Source organism: Trichosurus vulpecula, chromosome 1 (genome assembly GCF_011100635.1).
Source record: "Trichosurus vulpecula isolate mTriVul1 chromosome 1, mTriVul1.pri, whole genome shotgun sequence".
NCBI classification, from domain to species: domain Eukaryota; kingdom Metazoa; phylum Chordata; class Mammalia; order Diprotodontia; family Phalangeridae; genus Trichosurus; species Trichosurus vulpecula.
Window position 1 is genome coordinate 481,754,210 of NC_050573.1, and position 27,071 is coordinate 481,781,280.

Consider the following 27,071-nt stretch of genomic DNA (forward strand, 5'->3'; position numbering starts at 1 on the left):
ACCGCCTACCACTGCAGAACCCTGCCCCCCGCTGAGTGCTCCGGGTCCAAGTGGGCATTCTGGAGGAAGGCTGGGAAGAAAGTCATTCTCAGCTCTCGGACTGTTCGGCCAATCGAAGGAGCTCTTCTCGGGGGAGGCGGGGCTTCAGACTATGCTTCCTTCTTCCTCCTCTGCCCCGCCCCGCCCACTCAAACCACCACATCCCCTTTCTTCCTCCCTTCGGATTGGGTGACTACCTTTCTTTGGCAGAGTTTCTTTATGCCTATTGGCCCGGATTAGGCAGGGAAGGAGGGGCTTTGCAGGCTCGCAGCCTCTGGCGCTGCAGCAGCCGCAGCCTTTGCCACCGCGTTGGGTGGGGCGGGATCTTGTGGCTGCCGCCCTACGTGGGGAGGAGGCGGCGGCGGGTAAAGGAACCTGCGCTGCTCACGGCTCGGACCCGCTGCGGGTCTTGGTGAGAGGATTTTTCTTTACTTGGATCCTCAGTTCTCTGGATCCTACGAGTTTGGGGGTGGGGGCGGTGCCTCCTCGGGCTAGGGCCCCCCTCCCCGTGGTCAGGGGCTGCGGAGGACTTGGAGAGCCTCCCTCCGGCCCAAGGATAGAGCGGAGCCCGGGCAGGCTGACTCCCTGCGGGGCTGAGGCTGCGCTGACATAAGCCGGAGGCCAGGACCTCCCCTGGCCCCCCGGGCCCGGCTCAGGTGGGCCCTTTTTGTCCCTCGTGCCCTTGCGTACCCCTCCCCCTCTCTCCCCAGTCGTCATGTCGCAGTCGCAGTTCGGGATGGGTTTGATCCTGTTTTGGGGACTTAGACAGCTGTGTCCCTCCCCCACCCCCCCATCTCCATCCCATCCCCACCCCCTGAATCTCGCTCCTTTGCCGGAGGACCTTATTCCCCCACCCCCAAACCCCCACCCACTTCTCACAAAGGCTTTGGATTTGTATTGAATTGCGGAGAACGTCCTCCCGTCCTTCCTTTCCTCCCCTTCTGTCCTGCCACATCCGATTTCTTTACTGGTCTTCTCTCCTTACGTGTGTCTTCTTCAACAGTAGCATTGACATGTCTGTGCTAAACCTGCTTTCATGTCTCCCATTTCTTTAAACTGACCTGATGCTCCAGGCAACTTTGCATTTATTCTTCTCTATATCCTTGTTATCCCAATCCAGCCTTTCCCTTCCCAACCCTTGCATTTTTCTTGTGTCCTCCCCACCGCATTGTTTTCCACGTTCTGTCATCAGCCTGTCAGCCCATATCTACTATCAATTTTTCCTCAAGTATAACTTTCCTGCAAACATTCTTATACCAAATTCAAATCGCTAACTTTAAAAGCTGTTCATATAATGGAGTAAGGGTGGGATCGAATGTCATAGATTTTAGTGGTAGAAGACAAGCATTGTCAGATTAATTCCTATCTGCAAGAGTTCAGTGCAGTTTTAAGCTATTTAAGGCTTATACACACACACACAAACACACACACATGTCCTCGGTGACTTAGCGTTTTGATTCTGCACGGGCATATTTTTTTAAGGCTCTATAAAGCAAGTATAGGTTGTATATGCTACTTTTGACATTATTTGGTTATTACAAAGCTTTTATTTTTGGAAGTCAAAGTTATTTATGCTCTTCGAAGACCAAGTACATATCACACTAGTCAGTTAAATATATTGGGTGTTAGAGATGCAGAAAAGTGGTAAAAATATAGTATTTCAAAAAGTTCTTAGCTATATTTTAGTTTGAAAATTGTCTTAATACCCATGTATGCTTTACAGCTAGAGTAACATTGACTTGATTTCTTTAGCTAGATTTTAAATTTGTAAACTGTAAGGAAATTTTAAGTAATTTCTTCCTCATTATATCTTAATTTCATTGTTTAAATCTTGTATTTCATTATCAGTTGTCTGTTTTGAAATCTGTCTGAATGCATCCCTTTCAGCATCATAACACTGGTGGTTGATAGTATTATTTTAGTCCCATATTTATAATTTCATGTTCCACCATTCCATCTTTCTGACATTTGTCAGCTAAACAATTATTTGTAGCTGATCATTCTTTTCAAAATGCTACTTATTTACTGACATTATTATTAAGAATTAATTTGAGGCAGTTTTGTCTTTCTAATATGTGAGAAGAAGGATTGCCATCCTCTGAAAACAAAATAATTTCTAGCCTTCAGTTTATTTCTTTCTCAGGTAATTAGAACAAAGAATTGTCAAGTTTTTCAGACCTCATATTGTGATTTTATCTTTTCAACTTTTATCTTCTCATAAATTTGTTGCTTAAATATAGTGCCCCTAGCATTTTTCAGTACGTTACATGATTTAAAACAAAATCCGTTATCTTTTATAAGACTGCCTTCTTGTACACAATTGGTATAAATTTTAATATCCAATCATTTTATTTCATTAATAAATAAAATTAAAAGATTAATTGTAGGAACAATTAATGTTTTCTTGCCATAAACCAACTGGAATTAATTTTAGTTGTTTTTTTTTTTGTTTAGAGAAAATCTGCCCTTTTCCTGCGCCATTTCAAACTGGCGTACTTCATTTTACTCAATTCTCTATGTAGGGCATAAAATGAAGCTGGTATATGGTGGCTTTGGGAAACAATTGACTTAGCTCAAGTGTTTAATAATGTAGTAACGCCACTTTTTACTTGTTTTATTCTTATCATATATTGAGAGTCATTATGACAGTTGTGGATAGAGGGCCTCAAATAAGAAAACCAAGTTTCAAGTATTGTTTCTGACACATATGAGCTTTGTGACCTTGGATAATTCATTTAACCTCTCTTTGCCCTTGGTAACTCTAAGAATATAAATTGCAGATCAATTGCAGATGTTCAGTGAAAAATAGAAATTAATTTACCATCATTTATGCCTTCCTAGGCATCTTTTATTGGAGATGGTAGACTGGAGAGAAGTAGGAAAAACTATTGTTTTAAATCTGTGCCAAGTGTATTTTATATATTTGTAACATTGTTTTGGTAATATATTCAAATAGACTATAGAATGTTGCTTTGGCCTTTATAAGAAAGTAAAAACTTCTCTTAGAAATAACAATGTAAATGGCTTTGGCATAACTTCAAAATTACCACAGAAACAATTACTGTTTTCTTTTAATATGAGGAATAAAAATGCATTGTTGACACAGATGGGTTATAATATTAAATCTAACTCACTTTCTATCCATACTGGTAGTATCTATTCTCAAAGCGCAGTCTCGCTTTTTTAGTTGTTGGCTTACCCACAAATTTTCGGAGGCACATGTATTTCTTCTCTTGAGACTACCCAGGTCTCTTGGATCTTTACCTGAAGACAAAGCTAAGAGTCACTTTTAGGCTATGCCTTCTTGGAGGAAATGCATTTGAATTGTGACTGTCTATAGGATCATTCATGTTACGATTTATTTTAGCAGTTAAGATGACTGACAGTACTGCATCTGCCATTCTGTGGTGCTTGTTCTTTTAATCATGTAGACTTGGCTATACAATTTTGGTAGCAAGAGGCTACTGAAATTTTATTCAGGCCTAGTTAAAGAACCAGAAAGTCTTTAGTTCAAGTGTGCCTCAAATTTTTTAGACATTTTGGCCAGGAGTTTTGTACCACCAAGGGAAATTCCCTGCCTCCTTGTTTGAGGATGTGGTTTTTAAATGAAAAAGGATATCTTAATTATTCCTTCCCATTCTCATTCCTACTTTTGGTGGCACATACTTCTCCAATGAATAGTTATGTAATAAATTAGCATTCCTAGTAGGTGAGAGATCTGGCCTTCCTTCCTACCCCCCTCCCCAACCCTCTCATATTCAAATGAAATGAATATTAAAGGATATTTTTACTGAGGCCTTAGGAAGGCTAGAAGGGGAAGGGTGGGGTAGGGAGAGTTCTGATAATATATTCAAACAGACTGTAGAATGCTGCTTTTAGGCTTATAGGAGAGTACAGCAGCTTCATAGAATATTTAACTTCCATCTCTCTGCTGTCCTCTTATATGTGGGAGAACTCATCTCTGATGTATTAATTTTCTTTGATCTCCAGGGTTTTAAGGCATTAATTGCTGGAGAAACAAGTTATCTCTTAATTTCATTCTAAGACTTAAAATTTCACATCCTTGAGCTGTTGGTTAATGGGATACAGTATAGAGAAAAGGAAATATGACTCACCCCATGGAGGATTTTGAGCCTTGCTTTTATGGCCTTGGTTAAACTCTTAAGAAAAAAAAAAAAACCTTTCCTAGAGCTGAGGAACCATTAGTTCAGAATAAGCTTTATGGCAAAAACAAAGAACAAAAGTGCCATTAAGTTTGTTTGTAACCTGAATTTCTGATTTAATTTTTAATTCTCCTGAGCTAGCCCCCAGACACACAAAACTATGCCAACTGGATCCAATACAAATTTATATTACATAATCCCAACTAGGCCCTCACTGCAACAAGGCAACCCTTTTATCCTTCCTATTTCATTTGCTATCCCAATCACCACAGATTTTCTGTTCCAGATTTTTTTCATCCTTCCTCAAACATCCCATGGTCCCCATCCCCCCCCACCTGAGAACCTTGTTTCATGCCTAACCAAAAAATGAGGCCATTCAACAAGAACTCCCTCTTCTCTTATCATCTTATTATGGTAAGGGAAAAAAAAAACCAACAACCAAATTTCATCCAGACAGATGATTTTATTTAGCATTGTGTTCATAAAAAAGTCTCTGTATAAGCCAAGGACCCAGAAATTTGGTTTCTCACAGTTAATGTACAATTTGGAGGGAGTGAAAAACAGGGAAAACAGGATTTTACAGGTTCTCATACCTAGTTCTTCATTGGTTTTGAGAGGGGGCGTTAGGTGACACTGAGGTGAAAAGGAAGAAATTGGTTTTGTGGCATTCCTAAGACAGGTGACCTTTGGGAAGGGGGGTTAATCTTGTAACTTAAAATTAGGTGACTTAAAAGCAGCAGAAACTTAACTTCAAAAAATGGTGGGTGAAAGTAAAATGGAGTTGCTCATGCTCATTTTTAGTATAACATTACTTCCTTTGGGGTATTCAAACTCCAGGATCACTTATCTTTATCTCAAGCTTTATCTACTAGGGATTTCTGGACAGAATGTTTGTCCACGTGAGGCATCAAAGGGTTAGGGTGAGAGACACAGAGTACAAACCGAGTCATAGTCTTATATAACCCCTAAGGAGGCAAACCTTGTTAAATAGACTCTATAGGTAAGCTAAGTCAGGCTGTAGATCAGACTATATATATAGACGGTTCACCATGGACCAGTTTGAGAGAGATTTACATGTCCCCAAGATCAAGAAAACTCAACAAATATAAATAACTGTGAAACAAAAAAGCTAAATAATCATCAACATTAAGTAACATCAAGTTTCCTTGTAACCTGGAACCCTACTCCCAATGTGTGAATCAAACTCTTCCCTTGGATATTTTGAAATAGGTCTCATTCTCAGGGTAGCTCTGAAAGGTGTTTCTCCTAATAGATCTATCTGCTTCTCTGGTTCTAAGTCACTTGCAGAAATTCCCAGGTAATTCTGTTAGACTCTCCCATTGACAACACTCAATACAATTGAGTACAACTTCCTAAATTTGCTTTTCCAATAACTAGTTCATGTGGTGAAAACCAACTCCAGTCTTATAGTTCTGAGCCTATTAAAAATAGTTGTAAGATGAACATCAAATTAATAACCCATAATTCACTTGAAACTTTAGAAAATTTTCAGTTTTTACATACTACTTGCTGTTTCTGTCTTTACCTAAACCTATACCTGATATGGAGATTGCCATCAACAGACTGAAGAAGGAAGAATCTTAAAAAGAATCCATGAGGGCCTGACTTGGAAAATGAGCCCTTCTGTCTCTAAAATTATCAGAGACTTCAAAATAAGAAAATAATCTCACTTTCTTTACCATTATCAATGTGATTTTATATGTAAAATCCCTAGTCCAATTTTGAGAACTTGTTACTAAAATAAGCTTAAAGTTTGTATATTGCATTAGAAACATTTGGAAACCAATCATATGTATGCATACATATAGATATAACTATGTATCCTAGTTCTTATAGAAAAGTCTGATCCTGTTGCTTTCTCAAAATTTACTACTCCATAGTTAGAAAATTTTTACATCTTTGTCCCATTCCCCCCTTTTGAGGATATTATCCCTATATCATCCTGAAAGAATGAGATAGTTTAAAGACCTCATCTTATATATAAATGTATAATTAGTAGCCAAAAGGCTAAGAACATATTTACCTCATTATATAGGATATGGAATTGACTACAAATTCTAATTGAAAACAGTTAAGATCATTCATACTTACATCCTCTTATAGTAACTCAAGAGGTGTTTTAGTATTAATATATTTAGTATTGCAGTGAAAATCATTCACTATTTACCTGCTCAGATTACAGAAATTTGCTATAAAAGGAGAAAGAAGGATATGGTTATGACAATATCAAGACTGTTCCTCCAAGGGCACAAATTGATCTGACATAAACCATAACAAGGTGGGGAACTCCTTTAGCTCTTTTTTATTTCTGGCAAGAGTAATAGTTAACAACTATTCATGCAGCAAAGTTCCATGATATTCACAGGGTATAATGGCCAGGCTCAGAATTAATCAGGTGGGAAAATTTCCTGTTCAGAAAGGAAATAGCACAGTGGAAACTGAGTCACCAGGCTCTTACTAAGGTAAGAGCTAAGGCCTATGTCAATGTTGTTCCCTCAACTTTTTCCAGTGACAGACATCCACCTGTAGCAGTTGTCTGACTGCACTCCCTTTGGGCAGCACCTAGTGTTTTTCTTGAATGGTGGATTATTGGCTTAATAACAGTTTAGACAATTGTTGCTGAGTTATTTTTCAATTGTGTCTGGCTCTTTGTGATCCCATTTAGGGTTTTCTTGGTGAAGATATTGGAGTGGCTTGCAATTTTCTTCTCCAGCTCATTTTACAGATGAGGAAACTAAGGCAGAGAGGGTTAAGTGACTTGCCCAGGGTCATACAACTAGCAAGTGTCAGAGGCCAGCTTTGAACTCAGGAAGATGAGTCTTCTTGACTCCACACCTGGCACTTTACGCATTGTGCTACCTAGCTGCCTCTCAGTCATACCTGAAATCGAAACTTAGAAACATAGTCCCAGATGATTTTACCACAGATAACAAAATTTCACTGATCACAGCTTGGGCTAAGTTCTTCTCATGTTTTAATAACAGTTAGCAATAAGCAAATATAAGGACATTTCATTTGTAAACTAAGAATAACCACATTCTGAGCACACACAGTGAATACCTGAATACCCCCCCTCCCCCGCCCCAGAAAAATGCTGACTGTAGTAAGTCTTCAGTTTGCATTGCCTGTTCACCCTTAAGGGAAGATTGAAATCTTTGAATCTAAGCTTTATGTTACTAAGTTGGCTCAAAGATTACATAACTTCAGTACAGACTATTCGATATAATTTCATTATTTTCTTAAGTGTTAGCCAAATAATCTCAGATGAAACTCACCCTTTACTATAAGCAAAGTTGTAAGCTTCCCCACCTTGGTTGGGAGCTACTTTAGAATTTTATTGCACCACTGTCAGCAGGACTGATAAGATCTTATTTATTAAGCAATGTATTCAGTTGCCAAAAGCAAACAAAAAACCCAGGAGTCTAAGGTTCTAGGTAAAACTAGGACTCTGAAGCTTGGTTTCTCACAGTTAGTTACAATTTGGAGGGAGGGAAAAACATAGTTATGGGGATTTTGGCACCTGGTTTCTCATTGTTGCGGTGTGGGGAGGGAGGAGGTGTTGGGAGACGCTGAGGTGAGAGGGAAAAGGATTAGTTTTGTGACATTTCTTAAATTGGGTGACCTTTGGGAGGGAAGATTAATCTCGTGATTTAAAATGAAGTGATTTATAAGCAGCTAAAAATTAGCTTCACAAAATGACGGATAAAAGCAAAATGGAGTTACTAGTGCTCATTTTTATTGTAACAGTCTCACATCACTCAGACATCACCTGTGTCACATGTTGAGATGGTCCTTCTTGCCAAGGCAAACCATTCTAAATGCACCCATGTGAACATATTTGAAGTCCTTCAGCAGATTGTTCCCTTTTATTATCTTAATCTCCAATTTCTCTCTTAATCTCTCTCACTAATCTCCAAATTTCCCCCATCCTACTGTACTTTCTTGCTGCCTAAAAACACTCATTTTTCTCTCATCCTTTAAAAAAAATCTCTTGATCCTTTGCCTCTCCTCTCATTTGAGGCTAAATTCCTTAAAAAAGACATTTAAGCTAACTGCCTCTCTTTCCTCTCCTCTCACTTCTAAATCCACTGCAGTCTGGTTTCTGACATCATCATTCAACTTAAATTGCTGTCTAGAATTAGCATTCTCTTAATTGCCAAATCCAATAGCTTTTCTTTAGTTCTTACCAACGCCTTATTCTGCTTGATGTCTCTGCAACCTTTGACAGTGTGGATCCATCTCTTCTGGATGCTCTACCCCTCTCAGTTTTCTTGACACCGCTCTCTCATTATTTTTCTACCTGCTGACAACCAGTGAGTTGCTTTTGCTGAATCTTCATGCAAGTTATGCCCCCTTGCCATGGGTGTCCCTCAGGAATCTGTCTTGGACTTTTGTCTCTCTGTCTCCTATCCTACTTGGTGGTTTCTTCAACTCCCAGTGAGTTCACTTATTTCTATGCATATGATGTTCAGATCTATATATCTGGCTCTAACCTCTCACATCATTGACAACATCTTAGACATCTCAAACTCATAATGTCTTTTTTTTTTGGAAGAGGGGAAGGCAGGGCAATTGGAGTAAGTGACTTGCCCAAGGTCACACAACCAATAAGTGTGCCAGGTGTCTGAGGCCGCATTTCAACTCAGGTCCTCCTGACTCCAGGGCTGGTGCTCTACTCACTGCACCACCTAGCGGCCCCTCAAACTCATAATATCTGAAACTACGGGGATGAGCAACAGCTGCTTCTTGTGGGTAGGGAACCATGCCTTATACTTTGTATCCCCTGTAGTAGCTAAGGCAGTATACTGAGGGAGTGGAGTATAAGGCTTTAACAAATACTTGTTGACTTATGAAAACTGGGAAGATAACGAATAAGAAGGGAAGTAAATAGGATTTTTTTTTTTTGAAAATAAAGATTTGCGTCAGAGATAATTGGTGAATTCAGGAACTCAGGGGAAGATTGAAAGACAAGAATTGGAAGCAACATGAAAAGATTGTTTTATACGTATACATGTAGACAAAAGAAAACTCACTGAACTAGAAAGCAGTATGTTAAAAAAAAGTATGGGGAAAGGTGAAATCTGAAGATCAGGTTCAGGAGTTGGGATAGACAGCAGGGACAATTTATGATTAGCAAAGAAAGAACAACTAGGTAAGGGGGTTAAAAAAAAAGCTAATTTTAAGTCTAATTTTTATCTGTAGAATGATAGTTAACAACCAAGAAAGGAAATAATGATGGGGGTTTTAAGTTCATAATGACTGCATTTTTATTTTCTGGGGCACCTAATCATAAGAGAACAGAAAACTTGAGAGACAGATGTGTATTTACTCCCTTGTAGGACAACTGTAAGCCTTCTGCAAGTCAAGTAGAGATAGAAGAGAAAGTAAGATTCTTCTGCTCTTCAAAGGGAATACAACACAGAGCTTTCTTATCTAATGGTTTAACTTTGCAATTTCTTTATGATGAGAACCCATTTGTCTTCCATTGTATTGAAGTAATTTCTGTAAACTCAGATTTAAACATAGTAAATCAAAGTGTCAGATCTGCAAATATGCCAGCTAAGTAATATAGTGGAATCAATGGATATTTTAGTTTGTTTTACTTAAGGCTTATTTGAGCAACTTTAATATATGGTCTTTATTGAAAACTCTCAATCACAACTGCTTTGTATTTAAAGACCAGTTTTGAAGCTAGATGCTCTCATCTCACAGGCATGGCCACCACCCTAGTTCAGACCATCGTCGTATTTATCGCAAATAGTTCCTGCAAAAGGCAATCTTAATTGGTCTCCTTATCTTTAGTTTCTCCCGAAGGGTTAACATCCTTAGCACAGTTGCCAAAATAATCCTTATAAAAGGCTCTGACAACTGAAAAGCCTTCAGTGGCTCAAGGATAAAATGCAAATTCCTTAGCTGACATCTGTGGCCTTCTATCACATGTCCTCAGCCTACTATTCTAGCATTATTTCATATTACTTTATTTTACAGCCTCAGTATTCCAGGACTTAGTCCAGTACCTGGACTTAAGTAGGTACTTTAAAATGTTTGTTGGTTGATTGAACAGATTGCTAGCCTACCAGATGTTTCCCAGTCTTGTCATTCTCTCTTTTGCCTCCATGTATTTGCATAGGCTTTCTCTCACCCTGTAATAGGGAATTATCATAAGGATTATTAGTTGATGCTACCAATCAAAACCGTCGACAAGAGATCTGGTAGGTAATTGTAGTTTATTATTTGCTCACCTTAGGCTCAGGGTATCTAAAATTCACCACTGAGCACCTTATAGAGTTTTTATAATTCTCATAGTTTCTAGTTATATCAAAGAGAAAAAAAAAAAGCACAACTGAAATTTACAGCTGCCAAAAGGGAAAGGGAAAGATTGACATTTTTTTAAAAAATGCCTGTAATAGTTATAGTGGGCTAATGAAGAGGAAGAAGGTTCATATCAAAAGATAGCAGAAGGGGAAAAATTACATCAGGATAAGTTGTAAATTGATAAATACTGAAAGGAATTTACAACTAGCAAATGGTTATAAAACTGAGTCAAATTCTTTTACCCCTAAACAAGTTATCATCTGGATTAAATTGTTGGAGGTCTCAGTTAAATTCTGCTCGATAAGGAAAGCCTCATTTAGCCACATGATATTTCTTACGAATAAAATTACCACACCAAAGCCATTAGGGAGGAAATTTAAGTCTTATGACACCTACAATTGACTCTCCTCGTTTCCACTGGTTTAGATCCTTTTCTGTCTTCAAGACTCAGTATAGATGTCATGTAAATTTTCACAAACCTTTCCCTGTTTCTCATTCCCACAACTGAAAGAGTTCTCTTAGTCCTTCAGTGTTGCCTTTACCCTAGTTTCACTGTACCTTGTATTATGCTTATTTTTGAAGTTTCCTCATTAGATTGTAATCTCTTCTTAAGGGTAAAGGCTGTATTACTTGAATCTGTGCATCTCCAGGGCTTAACACAATGCCTTTCAAATAATGGGTGTTTAATAAATGTCTAAATTGAATTAAATTCCAAGTGTGTTTCAGTCTTCCTTAACTTATCTTTTTTCTTTTTAAAATTCTCTCTCCCTCCCCCATTTAACAACAAAGAAAACAAAGTCCTGACAACAACTAGTTTCCATACTGGTGATATCCAAATCTGCACATCTCATTTCATATTTTAAGTTCATCACCAATCTGGCAGGAAATGGAGAGCATGATTCATCTTTAGTTCTCTGGATTCATGGCTTATTATAGTATTAATTGTAGTTCTAAAGTCTTTCAAAGTTGTTTTTCTCAACAACGTTGTCATTTTGTAAATTGTTCTGCAGTTCTGCTCACTTTACTTTGCATTGGATCACAGAGGTCAGGTTAACAAGCATATGTAGCACTGATTGTCCAAGATACCTGAAATGCTCTTCTTCTCACTTCTGCTTTAGAGCTTTCCTGCTCTTTTTCAAGACTCAGCTCAAATACTGTGTTCTGCTAGACTCCTTCCCAGTGCTAGTGCCTTGCAAATCATGTCACAATGGTCCTCTTCAAGAGCGAAGGACAAACCACACACACAACTTTCTATTCATATTGAATGTGTCTTGAACATAGTTATTTCCATGCTGCCTTTATCCATTAGAATGTCAGCTCCTTGAAGGCAAGGACCGTGTTTTTACCTTTCTTTATCTCTCCAGTGCTTAGCTCGGTACCTGGTACATAGTGTTTCATGAATGCTCATTGACCATCAGGTCCAGTTGCTATTTTTTTCCTCTCTACGTCTTCAGTTTTGCATGTCTTGTTTCATTTCTTCCAGGTACTCTTGTAGTCTCTGTGGCCAGCACATTTATTTTCTCCTAGTTTTAGTTAGACCTACTCTGAGGGCCTTCCTTTCCTCAGGGTACATCTTAGGTGTGTCTCTGACCAGTGTATTTCCTCATAATAATGTGTTTTTTCTTTTGGTTTGCTCATCTTAGCCCCAGTGTCTGTATCATTGGACCTGTATTTGGGTCGGGCTCCACTCCTGCATTCCTGAAAATGCGCAGATACTGCCTGAGTCCTCAGATTGATAGACAAGACACTGCCCCACTTTCAGACCTCCAGGCTTCCTCATGTTTTGGGCTCTCCTTGAGGTCTTCCCCTGTTAATGGGTGCAGGGCTGCTGCCATGACTTTTATGCTGGGCTCCTGCAATGGGTCTTCAGGATCACCTGGGCTAGTCTTTGCCTAGAGACTTTTTCCTTGTCCTAAACAAGGCACAGCTGGGCTCCAGTTGGTGTTAGGTTGCCATTCTAGTTGTTCTGGGGCTGCCTTACACCAGAGCTTTTGATGTTCTCCAGCTAGTTTACTTCAGGGTTCTTACCAGATTCCAGAGGTACTGTGCATACTGGGTTGAGTGAAGGAATCTACAAGAAATTTTTCTAATTTTGTCAGTTAATGTTGCATTTTTGTGTTTTAGTGGCTTATTTAGATTCTAGCACATCTTTTTTCAAATAATCACATACTCTACAATATATCGTAACAAATAACTACTTTTCCTCTTTTTTGTCCAATTTTTTTTAAATATAGAGAAAGTCATCAAACAACAGTTATTAGGTTACCTACCCTCAACTGGATACTTTCTCTTGCTCAGTAATCTTTCTTTTGCTCAGTAAATCTCTGATTTACTTTCTTAAAATTTTTAAAAAATTTTTTATTGATCTTTTTTAAACTCATCTTCATTTCCCATTGCATTCCTTCTTTTCTCTCCCAAAGCTCTATACCTTTTAACAAAGAATGAAAGAAAAACCAGTTTAGTAAAACTAACCAACTCATCAGTCAAGTCCACCTTTATATCCAATATTCCTAACCCATAGCCGCTCACCTCTGCAAAGTAGGAAGGGTGATGTATTGTTTGGTTATTATAATTACATAGTATTCAGTTTGGGGTTTGTTTTTGGGGGGTGGGGGGCTATTCTTTCCATTTACATTGTTGTAAACTTTGTATATTGTTTTCTTGGTGCTATTTACTTCCTTTTATATTAGTTCATATAACTATCCCATGCTTCCCTTACGGCAAGTAATATTCCAGTACATTTATGTACCACAACTTGTTTAGCCTTTCCATAGTAGGTGGACATTTACTTTGTCTCCAGTTCTTTGCTATTCAAAAAGAGATACTATAAATATTTTAGTGTATGTGGACCTTCTCTTTAAGTTCCTTGGGGCATATGCTTAGCAGTGGAAGCTCTTCTAGGTTGAAGGGAATGTTTTGTAGAATAGTTGGACTAGTTCACATCTCCACAATAGTATATTAGTGTTCCTATCTTCTTAAAAGCCCCTCTAACATCTCTCATCTTTGCCAATGGATGGAAAGTTAAATCTTGGAGTTGTTTTGATTTCCATTAATCTTATCAGTGTCTTAGAGGAGTCCTTTAATATAGTTCCTTGTTTTGTTTTTTAAAGATTTCTATGGATATCTTTTGTTCTTACATTTCCTATATTTACAACAAAACCATTCAGCATATAGAAAATAATCTGATGTTATATGTGGTGCTGCACACATGCTTACTTCTGCAAAGGAATGGGGAAAGGTGTCTTATATCTCTTCTTTGGGGGTTAAGTATTCTTTATAGTTCTGCACTATTCAGTTCCTACTGTTTTATGGTGTTGACATTGTGTATTTATTGTTTTCCTGGCCCTGCTTACTTCTCTTATGATCAGTTATATGGCTTTCTATGTTTCTCTGATTGTTATGCTTTTTTTAACAGCCCAATAGTCCATTAATTACATGCATGTTTCATAATTTGTTTAGCCATTTCCCATGTGATGGGCATCTACTTTCCAGTTCTTTGCTATCAGAAGTCCGCTATAAATATTTTGGTGCATATAGAGACATTCTACTTGTCAGTGACCTCAGAGTGTGTGCCTAGCAGAAGATTCTTTGGGTCAAAGGGTACGAATATTATGGTCACTTTATAGGCATAATTCTAAATTGCTTTACAGAATGGTTATATAAATTCATGCTTCCTTAAAAAATACATCAGTGTGCCTCTTTTCACACTCTCCCAAATGCTATCTATTCCTGTCTTTTGCTATCTTTTCCAATTTTCTAGTTGTAACATGAAACTTGAGGGTTGTTTTGATTACTTTTGTTAGTGATTTGAAGCATTCTGTTATGCAGTTGTTAATAGTTTGCAGTTCTTTTGGATAACTGTTCATCTCTTTAACTACTTCTTCATTGGGGAGTAACACGGTTTTTGTATATTTATGTTTTTCCTTTATATCATGGATATTAGACCCTTAGCAGAGATATTTGATGCAAAGATTTCTCAATCTACTACTTCCTTTCTTATCTTTGTTATGTTGATTTCGTTTGTACAAAAAGTATTTGAAATATGTTTTTATGTGAGTTTTTAAAATACATTTTTATTGATCGCATTCAAATATTTCCCAATGACATTTTTATTTTTAATATGCATTTTTAAAAATTTTGAGTTCCAAATTCTTTCCCTCCTTCCTGTTCCTCCCCTACCCCTTAAGAAGGCAAGCAATGCTATAATGATTATACATGTGAAGTCGTGCAAAACTTATTAGTCATGTTGCAAGAGAAAACACACCAAAAAAGCAAGAAAAATTTTAAAAAGTGGAAAAAGTATACTTCATTTTGCACCCACTGTTCATCAGTTCTCTCTCTGGAGGTAGATAGCATTTTTCATCATGGGTCCTTTGGAATTATCTTGGATCATTGTTGTGATCAGGGTAGCTAAGTCTTTCGTATTTGAACATCATTACAGTGTTCCTATTACTGTATAAAGTGTTCTTGCTTCACTTTGCATCAGTTCATATAAGTCCTCCCAATTTTTTCTGAAAACATCCTACTTATCATTTCCTATTGGATAATAATATTCCATCACAATCATATACCACAACTTATTCAGCTGTTCCTCAGCTAATGGGCATCCCCTTAATTTCTAATTCTTTGCCACCTGAAAAAGAACTGCTATAAATATTTTTTATACAAATAGGTCCTTTTCCCTTTTCCTTGGTGTCTTTTGGATATGGTCCTAGTAGTGGTATTGCTGGGTCAAAGAGTTTGTACAGTTTTATAGCCTTTTGGGCATAGTTCTAAATTGTTCTCCAGAATGATTGGACTAGTTGACAACTCTACCAACAGTACATTAGTGTTCCATTTTGTCCATATCCCCTCCAGAATTTGTCATTTTCCTTTTGTATCGTGCTAGCCAATGATGGATATGAAGTGATAGTTTAGAGTTGTTTTAATTTTCATTTTTCTAATTATTAGTGATTTAGACTATTTTTTTCTTGTGATTATTGATGGCTTTGATTTCTCCTTCTGAAAACTGCCTGTTCGTATCCTTTACCATTTATCAATTGAGGAATGCCTCTTATTTTTATAAATTTGGCTCAGTTCCCTCTATATTTGAGAAATGAGATCTTTATCAGAGACATTTGGTACAAAATTTTTTCCTCATTACAGATAAATCTTGCTGATGGTTTTAGGTAGATATTACATATCATTTTAAGGAAGGTTCTGCTTAGTCCTATGTTTTTTCTAGTGTTTTTAACAGGAATGGATGTTGTATTTTGTCAAAAGTTTTTCTGCTTCCATTGAAGTATCTGCAGTTAAGTAGCATAGCAGATAGAATATCAGGCCTGGGGTCAGGAAAATTCATCTTCGTGAGTTCATGTCTGGCCTTAGACACTTACTAGCTGTGTGACCCTGAGCAAGTCATTTAACCTTGTGGTCACAAAGAGTTGGGCACAACTGAAAATTGATATAATCATATGATTTTTGTTGTTTCTTGTATTGATATGGTCATTTATGTTTATGGTTTTCCTAATATTGAATGAATCTTGCATTCCTGGTACAAATCCCACCTGGTTATTGTATATGATCTTTGTGATATGTTACTGTGATCTCTCTACTAATATTTATTTAAACTTTTTCCATTGATACTCATTAGGGTTTTGCTTCCCCTTGTTTACATACCCAAACTATATTTGTGTCATAAAAGTAATTTGGCAGGACTCCTTTACCTATGAAATGTGATTTAGAAATGTATTTTTATCTTTTGAAATGTATTTAATCTCATGTATTTGAAATTATGATCACTTCTGTTCCTTACTTAGTTAAGAATTTTCCCCTAGCCACAACTATGAAAAGTACCTTATCTAGCTCTCTTCTCATTTTTATGTTGACACTTTTAATGTTCTTTTGATGTGTCTTATTGACTTATATCACATTCTCTACAGAAGCCTTTCATAACTTTTCCTTCACCCCCAAATTATATGCCTGATCCTGTTTTTCTATGGATTACTTCACTTTTAAGACCATCCATTGTAAGCTTCTTCATTTCCCATCTTCCACACCTCAGAATGTCTGTTTTCACCCATCTTATCTTTCTTTACTGTAGTCTTAGGTGGCCATTCTATCTTGTAGTAACCTTTCTGCTTATGATCCCACTATTTCCCTCAAGTTCTTTCCACTCTGGTTACCAACCCCTACTTCATCTTCAGTCTCCTCAGATAGTCCTCATTATCCTTGGGTTCTATATTTGGAAATTCACCTACTCACTAAAATTTATTTGTAACCCCCAAATCAGTATTTATGGTGCTTTTGTGCTCATTTACAGATGTGCACAGAGGTAGTAGGGGAAAAAAGTATCCTTTTTGTGGTACCACATTTTTTACATTTTACTAGTTTTTATTGGTGATTTCACCAAGAATAGTGCTGAAGTACTCTCTAGTGTTCCTTAGTCCAAGAAGGCTATAATATACCTTATGGAGAAAATACATAAGATAAATTTAGGCATGAGTTATAGTGCTGTCAGCTATGAGTTCAATGTTAATGAATCAGCAATATGGTATTTCCAGAAAAAGGAAGAGGGAATTCACTGATCTGTATGTGAGGCTATCCTAGAAAGTGCTATAGTGTATGATGAAGCTGTAAAAAAGATTGAAAAATGGTTAAATTTGTGGATTCATGAGATAATGACTGATTTTAAAAAAAGCATAGCAGATAGCTTTGTTGTGAGGCTGAAAGCCAAAGAAATTTAGTCATGTTACCCAGGGTCAGGAAAAATGAAACCCTTTTCGACTGGTACTGGCTGGATCACAAGCTATACAGCGTGAAAAGTGTTAAACTTACCAGGTGAAGCAGGTTCTGCAAATCAGGATACTGGAAGGATTTTTTAAAATATATGCTAAGGGTTATGTAGAAGAGCAGGTTCTCATGAAACTGGCTTGTAATACAAGGGCATTGGCAAAGAACCAATATTATGTAAATGGTCTCCAAAGACCCTGGCTTTAAATCAAAGATTATGCAACCTTTCTGTTATGCGTCAATGCCAAGGGTGACTTTTAGTGCAAACCCCTAATAGTGTAGAGTCCCAAATCTATAAGCACTTACAAAATCTGAACTGTGTGCCAGTCCATTGGAGGCAGAACAATAAAGCGTGGATTATGTTCAGTGTATTCTGGCATTGTTTCTATAATCACTTCATCCCAGAGGCTACACTCTTGTCTCCAGGACAAAATACTTGTGTTTAAGGTTTTATTAATTTTGGATAATGCCCCAGTCTGTTGTTGTAAGGAACTTGAAAATTCCTACCCCAACATAAAGGTTTTTTTCATGCCCCCAAATGCGACATTACTCATCTAGCTTTCAGGGCACACAACAAGAAGGAGACTTTTGATGCCAACAGGGAAACCACCATGTTGGACTGCTGGAAATTGTCACTATACACAACATTATTGATTATGTTGGCACAGTTTGGGACAGCATTAAGCATGCTGTTAGTTTTGATTGGAAAAATGTTTGGCCAGTCTGTGAAAAGTTTCTGAAAGTGTTACGGAAAACAAAAAGAACAGTGTCAAAAATATAATGCATATCTCATGGCAAATAAGTGGGGAAAGCTTTGACAATATGAAGCAAGAAGATGTGGAAGAACTTTTGGTAGAGAAGGAAGTAGAACTCACCAACAAAGACCTGGACAAGATCAGGAAAAAAAAGGCATTGGAATCAGCTATGACAATGACAGCAATGAAAGTCAGCCTAAGACTTGTCCCTCCAACAGTGGCTAAAATATCAGAATGGAATTCCATTTCTATTTACGGTACATGAATACTGTTTATTGTTTGCATATGTGTGGGCATAACTGAAAGAGTTAAAGTGTACAATCATAGTATAGTTGGGTACGCTGCACAAAAATGCTATAATTGAAATTGTTTTATAATAAAGAAATACCGCATATGATTATTTGAAAGAAATATTTGTATTGAATAAGGTGTATTTAAACAGAAACACACATAAAACAAGATTATCTACTTATCATTTGATAAAAATGTTATCACCAAGCCTCACAGGAGCCTAGCCCCTCATTTACCCTAGCAACAGTGGTATAGAATTTGCTTTTTTAGTGTTCACAGCAACTTTGTAGAATATAACTACCATGAATGATGAGAATTGACTGTATACTGGTTCCTTCTCTGTTGCTTACAGAAATATTCAGATCTCTCCTATCCTTAAAATGACCTCTCTTTAAACTGTAATTTTATGTTGATATTTCCCTTTATTGCTAAACTTCTGGAAAGAGTAATTGATTCTACTTGCTTACTATCCATTCAATTCTCAGTCCTTTGCAATCTACCCTCTTAACTCCACTGTGTTACTGAAATTGCTTTCTTAAATTTCACCATTGACCTCTTATCGCTAAATCTGAATGATTTTTATTTGAACTATCTCTAATAAAAGCTGTCATTGGCATAGTGGAGAGAGAGCCAGCTTTTAGGCCAGAAAAATTGAGTTAAAAGTCTTAAGTTTAATACATATTTTTTCCCTGTGACCCTGGGCAAGTCAATTAACCTCTCTGGTATAGGGAGCTTGAAGTATAAATTGTAGAGATGTCTCTTTGTGTTGGTAGGTATATAATATTTATTATTTATATAGTACTTTATATTATATTGTTTACATATTACTTTATAAAGTACTATATTTATATAGTACTTTAATGTTTCCAAAACACTTTACATATATTATCTCCTTTTGTCCTCATAACAACCCTGGGAAGCTTGTGGGACTCTTAATTCCCATTTTATAGATGAAGAAACTGAAGTATAGAACTCAAGTGTCTTTCTCAGAATGAGTAAGCTACTAAGGTCTGGGATAGGTGATAGAGTTTGAACTCAGGTCTTCCTGACTTGAGGTCCAACACTCTAGCCACTACTCAACTTAAATAGATAAAGTATTTACTAAGTATTAACTATGTGCCGGATACTGCTTAGCACTTTGGGATACAAATACAAACAAACAAGACAGTTCTTCCTTCAAAGAGCTTACATTTTAATGGGGTAGACTGCATGGAAAAAAGAAGCAAGAAGTGGGGGGAGGGAAGGAAGTATACCTAGTTGGTAGCAAGCTTCCAAGGGAGAATCTGGAGAAATCTGGAGATTGAATCAAGATGGGAGTGAAGTGAATTTTGCTGAGACCCCTTGTGAAGTGATGGACCTTGACTAGTCACTAATTAGGAGAGCAAGGCCCGAAGGAGGACTAGAACTCTGAGAAATTAAGTAGTATAGGGAGTTTATTCACCTGGGAAATTCCCTATATCACTGAAATCACTGAAACCTGTCTCCTCCTTACCACAGCTCTTTAGGAAACTAGACCTGTTACTGAAGTGGGTCTTCCTGGGCAAGAGTCTCTCTAACCCCAGGCTTGTTTTGAGGAAAACATTAACGTGATAGCTGTGTGTCCATTCCCCTTTCCATTGAACTCTGTCTGACAGTCCTGTGACACTATTCCTCATACATGACTCCACTCTCATCTCCCCAACTACAGGTATTTTCCACTGCCTGTCCCTCATTCCTGGAATTTTTTCTCTCCACATTTCTGCCTCCCAGCTTCCCAGACTTCCTTCAAGTCTCAGCTAATGCCCTACTTTCTGTAACAAGTCTTTCTCTATTCTTAGTTTCCTATTCCCAATTGTCTCCAATTATCTTGTGTGTGTGTATATATATATTTGTGTGTGTGTGTGTGTGCGCGTACAGTTATTTGCCTGTTGTTGCCCTCATTAGACTGAGCTACTTGAAAGCACGTACTGTTTTTGTTTTTGCCTAGTTTTGTATCTCCAGCATTTAGCGCAGTGCTTGCCACATAGTAAGGGCTTATTAAATGCTGATTGACTTGACATAGAAGAATGGCTGTAGATACCCTTTTGATAACTATTCTTTCAGGATGTCAGCTCACTCGGTAGTTGCTTGAGGATCCTCTTAAGGCAGCTAAACTTGCTATTCTCTGTCCACATTTAAATTGTGAAGCTCTGACCTTCATTTCAGGGTGTTCTTTTGGGAGAAGTTAAAGCTTTTCTCGCAAATGTGAATCAGACCTGTATAAAGCTGATAAAATATTTCAATGTGTGGGCAAAGCTTTATTGTTGTCATTTTGTCTGCATAGTCTCATACAGGTAAACCTCGGTTCTCCATCTCTTCAACTAGGATTGAGCCATTTTTGTACTAAATATTATATAGTTATTTTATGTATTGAAATCAAGTTCAGGAACCAGATTCCCCTTCCATTTTTTTATGTCTAAATTCATTTGACTACCTGCTCAGTAAGTGAGATTTCATCAGTCAAATAAAGATTTTATAAAGTGACTTTTATGAAACACAGTTTCTTAAAAGCCTAGGTTTCCCAATGCTGTGTCATAAATGGAGAAATAACTTACATTTTTTAAACTTTTTTTAAGCATTAATGCCTCTACAATAACCATATCAGTCTAGTGGTACATGTGTGAGTCTCAAAATTAAGGCCCTAAGAAAGAAGAAAACTTCTAGCTTTGTTTTCTAACTTAACAAGGGTGAAAAGAGATTTTCTAAAAAATTTTCCTGGGACACTCAGAAGTTAAACGTCATGAAGCTAGCATTTTACGTGAGTATTTGAACGTTTTTAAATTTTTTTATTCATATTTTACATTTAAGTTAGAGTCTAATTTCTCATGACCTTGAAGTGACCCAGGGTTCTTGAAAGTTTTTGCCAACAAGAATGCCAGCTCTTACAGCTTTTGCTGGTATGAGGCTTTACAGAAGGGTCAAGTGATAGACTGCATGCGTATTTTTCTAGGACCTAAGAACAAAGGGACTCATTGCCATATTAGTCAGCATTTTGAGTTTTTAGGATATAGCACTGCTTACAGACTCAAGGGGGATGTGACCTACATCAGAGGAGGGAGTACTTACCCAAGTGCAATAACAGATTCTTGAAATACATTTGAATAAGTCTGATTTCATTGATGGTGGGACATATCCTTCATTGATACAACTTATAGACCTATTCATGCCATCTCATCCTGTGTGATTCTTGTCCATTTTTTAAAAATAAATCCTTGAAGGAAGATCTACTCAGCACGATGAACATCCTTCATATGTTTCATGAATAGCCATGCAACACTTGGGACGTTGTTTGTTGCTCTTGCTACACCGTTTCAGTCACACATGTTCTTAATATTGCCTTTTACATTTCTTTGCAAGTAGAAATTCCTGTTGATGTTATGCTGCAGCACACTTAGACATAATATTTATCTTTCCAGTTGTACTTTGAGTCACTTGTAATTTTGATTCTTCTCACATGATGGGGTTCTAAGATTTTTAGTCATGTAGTATCTCTGGCAGAATATTGATTTTCCTTTAAAAGACTTTTCTGGGCATGTAGCATCAAAAGCAATGTGCAGTTTTTCAAATGCAATCTGTGATAGAGTCAGTATCTACCATGGTCTGTCCTTTGTCCATTTATTATCATTACCCCCTTCCCCCATGTAGGTTAAGCTAGTTTTTCCCCCCAAAATGACAATGAAGTTCTTGTGGCTTCCTGGCAGTCCCCTGATCACCTGAGGTAATAAAAGAGGCTGCCTGTGTGGAGTGAAGTACCAAGTCATGATTCTGAATGGGGAAGAGAAGGCCACGTGTCTGCCTAAGCCAAATGTTGTATTCTTGTTGATTGTTCTCTCTGTGCTATGGCAAAGTAAACTTCCTTTTGTTAACTAGTTGGATGTGTCCCGTGAGTGTTTTTCCTTTCGTTCCTGTCTCAAATATGAGCTACCACACATGTATGGTGAGCCATACACTAATACACAGTCCAAGTCAGATTAATTCAGTTTGTCCATCTGTGGTTTCTGTCTTTCCCACCCACTCTCCTCTTTCTTGTTGGACTAACTCAGTGAACTGCCCATTCAGGTGTTTCTTATAATGTCAGTATTTTGTGTGTGTGTGTGTGTGTGTGTGTGTGTGAGAGAGAGAGAGAGAGAGAGTGTGTGAGAGAGAGAGAGAGAGAGAGAGAGAGAGAGAGAGAATATGAGAATGTGACTATTCTCTTGAATGGTTGTGTTTCTCAGTGAGGAGGCCCTGAAACATTAACAGGACTTGATGTAACTAGCATATCTTCAAACAGGAGTACCTGTAGGTCCTCACCATCTTAGAGAGATTCCCTCTTCCATTTGGACTTTGCACAAGACATGCAAACTGAGTCTTCAAGAGTTAGGATAACCATGGTTCTACTCCAACTCTAACTAACTGTGTTACCCTAGAGAAGTCACTTAACCTTTGGGTACCCAGGGTAATTCTCTAAGAGTGTAAATAGCATAGTATTTCCTGATTTTCATTGATAGAGGAAATTTCAATCAGTAAGTACCTTCTATAAGCTGGGTTATCTGCTAGATTCTGGGAATACAAAGACAAAAAAGAAAATCCTTATATGTGAGAAGTTTACATTCTCTTGAGGGAAACAGCATGTTCACATGTAAGTATATACAAAATAAATATAAAGTAATTTTGGAGGAAAGTGCTTATAGTTAGAGAGAAGAGGACAAGCCTCCTGTAGGATGTGGCCCTTGAATTGAACTATGAATAAAGTCAAGGATTCTAAGAGGCAGAAGTGAGGAGGCAATCATTATGGACCTGGGGGATGGCGCAGGGCCTGTCAGCACCAAGATGAGAGATGGAATGTCTTGTGTGAGGAACATCAAGTCAGCCAGTTAATAGTGTATGAAGTGGAGTTATTGGCAATAAGTCTGGAAAAGTAGACTGGAATCAGACTAAGAAGGGCTTTAATTACCAAATAAGGAGTTTGTATGTAAGCCTAGGGGCAGTGGGGGGTACTGGAGCTTTTTCAGCAGTGTGACAAGGTCAGAATTGGGCTTTAGGACTGTCATTTTGGCAATTGTGTGGAGAATGGATTGGAGAAGGGATAAATTTGAAGGAGGGAGAAGTCAGTCAAACATTAAGCACAGTGTCAGGCAGTTTACCAAGTGCTAGGAATACAGAAGTCAAGACAGCCCTTGCCCTCAAAGGAACTCACAGTTAAACGGGAGACAACAGGTTGCAGATATGTACAAACAAGCTGTGTACAAGATAAATAAGAAATGAGAGAGAAGACATTGGAATTAAGAGCAGTTGGGAAAAGAGGAGGGAAAAAATTCCAGGTGTGGTAGACAGCCATCAAAAAAGCTCAGAGCCAAGAGATGGAATGTCTTATTCAAGGAATGGCAAGAACAGTTTCCCTGAATCAAAGACTACATGGCAGAAAAGCTTGTGGGGGGTGGCGGGGAATGGGGAGATTGTTAAGGTTTTTGAATGTCAAGCAGAATTTGTATTTGATCCTGGAGGCATTAGGGAGCCACTGGAATTTATTGAACAGGGGAGTGATGTGGTAGGAATGTAGAACAGAGAGGGCTATGTGTGTACCTACCTTCCTGTGCTTTAGGAAAATCGCTTGGTGGCTGAATAGAGGTTAGATTGCAGTAGGGAAAGACTTGAGCCTGGCAGACCCACCGGTTGACTATTGTAATAGTCCAAGAATGAGTTAGTAGGGCTATTATAGTAGTCCAGCTAGAAGGCCTGAACTAAAATGATGTCCATGTGAGTAGAGAGCAGGGGAGAGATGAAAGATTCCACGGAGGCAAAAATCAGTAAGATCGGCAACTGAATGGGTATGTGGGGTAAGTGGGAATGAGAATGATTAAGATTTGGAACATGTATGACTGAAGATGGTGTTCTTGACAGAAATACCAGAGTTTGGAAGAGGCTAGAGAAGGATAATGGATTCCATTTTGAGCATTTTGAGTTGAGGTACCTTCAGGATATATAGTTAAAAATGTCTAACAAGCAGTTGTTAATGAGGGATTGGAGTTCAGGAGAGAGACTAGGACTGGACATGTGATAATTGAAACCTTGGAAGCTGAAGAGGTTGACAAGGGAGTGTGTATAGTGAAAGAGAAGACTGAGCTTTGGGTATACTCCCAGTTAATGGGTGGGATCTGGATAATGATCTATCCAAGGATACAGAAGGAATGGTCAGACAGATAGAGGAGAACCAAGAGGGAACAGAAATACATAAAATACTCAGAAAGGAAAAAGTACACATAGGAAAAGGGGGTGGTCAACTAGTGCAAAAGACAACCAGAGCTGTTTGACCTAGGCTAACTGTTGAAGCCACGGGAGAAATAGGAGCCACAGTGGAAAATATGGGTTGGTAATTTATATCTTTTTGCAGCTAGACATAGATCGTGTTATTTATATCCAATATTGTTTTGTACTTTTTGATGTATGTATGCTTATTAGTATTAGTGTCACTATTGTAATTATTTTACTATTATTTACTGTGATTGATACTGCTTTTTCTACTGTTTTTTCCTTTTTTCAGAATAGTAAACACTGCCATTTAGAATTTTCTTTCCTCTTATTTTTGTGTCATTTTCCTATTTCTCTACCATATTAGTTTATACCATTAAAAAAATTTTTACTATAGTATTGGTGTATTCATGTTTAGGAAATGATTAAGAGCTGGAAGGGACCTTAATGAATGTTGAGTTTTTATTTCAGATTACCTAAAGCAGAAACTCTTCTACCAACATTTTGATAACATTATTGAAAGGAAGCTAGTCACTTATTTTCTTTGTTGATATGGTTTCTCACTGTACTTTGAAATTTTGATAACTGTTTTTACAAAAGGAAATCTTTGAACCTGTACAAAAGTGATTGAGTAGCACAAACATGGTACTTTCATGAAATTGTACTACTTGCTAATCAAAAGGCTCTCTGGTACTGACCAGACCGGATATTTTGCTGGCAATTGTTGATGGGAATTCAGTTTTTTCCCTTTGTTATGAATACTTATAAAAATTGTCTAAACTATATGGGGCACCAGTTCTGTATTTCATGTTTCCTTAAGAACTGGTGGGGTTAATTAGATAATCTGTGCTTGTCACTCAGTAGATTTTACCCTAGTAAATTTTTGGTTTGCAAAAGGTCCAAGGGAGAGCAGTTTTAGAATGTTAATTTATTGGTTGTTTTCATTCACAGAAACTTTTAGAGGAACTAGGCCTTTGAAACATATTTTTCCTTTGGTTATTGAATTTTTTATTTGCATCTCATGTTCTCTTTACTATATACAAAATACAGTAACAAAAGTATAAACCTGAAGTGAATTTTTATTTTATTTGCCATTTAAAATTTTCTTTCCTCTTATTTTTGTGTCATCTTCCTATTTCTCTACCATATTAGTTTAATTTATACCATTAAAATTTTTTTTTACTGTAGTATTGGTGTACTCATGTTTAGGAAATGATTTAGAGCTGGAAGTGACCTTAAAGATCATCTGATCCATACATTCTTAATCTGAGCTCCATGAACATGGTTTTAAAACAACATTTTGACAAATGCATTTCAATATAGTTTGTTTCCTTTGTAATCCTATGTATTTTGATTTGTAAATTTCAAAACATTATTCTGAGAAGGCATGCGTAGACTTCACAGACTGCCAAAGGGGTCCATGACATTTTTAAAAGCGTATGGGCACACTAGGCTAGCCATGTCTTCATTCCTCTCCAGACTACCCTTCTGATTCTCCTGGACTTTCTCTATGATGCCCCCAAAACCTCTTTACCCTGAAAGGTCATTTCACTCCTGGACTTCATATGCTAGACATAACTCTTATACTGATGAACTCTAATATTAATGAATTCACATCACATTTGAGAGAAGAGAGAATTAAAACAGGTTGGGTATTATTGACTAAAGGGTGACAATAAGTTAACTTTACAAATTCATAAAAACTAGTTGTGAAGAGAGAAATCTCATTGATATGATAATTTTAATATGTGTACTACAAAAATTGCAGAAAAAATTAGAACTTAGAAAATAAACATAGGTACTTGGATTTTGGACATTCCATATCATTGCCAAAGTTTTGGGCAAGAAACTAAAGATATTATTGTTATCATTGCTGCCAATCAAATATAAGGATTTTAGGAGAGAGACACACATAGATTTAAAAATGGAAGACTGGGGTAAGAAGATAATGTCTGAGAATGGGATTGAGTTTCTGGACCATGACTAAGAAGATAGGAATGATAGGGATAGAGTACAATTAACAAGAGCTAGTAATTTATTTGACTAAGTCTTATAATCGAGTCCAAACTTGGGATTGGAATGGGGAGGGGGAAAATAGTTTATATTTATCAAGTTAGGTACCCATAGTTCTTTAAAAAATTTTTTTCAAGGTACAAACATCTTAAAAAAATTCATCTGCCCCTCTCATTACCCATGCCCCATTGAGCAAATTAAAAAATAAAACTGAAAAAACAGATCAATAATATCTCACCCTAGCCTCTGTGGCTCTTTGTTTAGATTTGTTGGCTTAGAATGAGTGTAAATAGCAGTTATTTTCTGGTCTGGCCAGAGTCTTCCCCTTCCCAGAATAATATCTTTGTGATGACAAATTGAGACAGAGATGGCAAATTGAACCATCTTTTGTCTCATCTCTTACCAAGCCCTTAGTCAAACTGATACCTGGCAAAGACCTTAGTTTAGAAAGGCC

At 37.4% G+C, this 27,071-nt stretch overlaps 1 protein-coding gene across 5 annotated transcripts in view; it reads left to right on the forward strand.

The window, feature by feature from the left end:
* The first annotated feature begins 366 nt into the window (after positions 1-366).
* Positions 367-27,071, forward strand: part of PJA2 (praja ring finger ubiquitin ligase 2) — a 116,923-nt gene continuing 90,218 nt past the window's right edge. For 2 of the 5 annotated variants that reach the window (XM_036736065.1, XM_036736079.1), the window contains exon 1: positions 376-451. The gene's annotated coding sequence lies outside the window, so the exon portion shown is untranslated. Of the gene's footprint in view, positions 696-27,071 lie in introns of all 5 variants that reach the window. The other 3 variants (XM_036736057.1, XM_036736073.1, XM_036736047.1) reach the window with 2 other exon arrangements.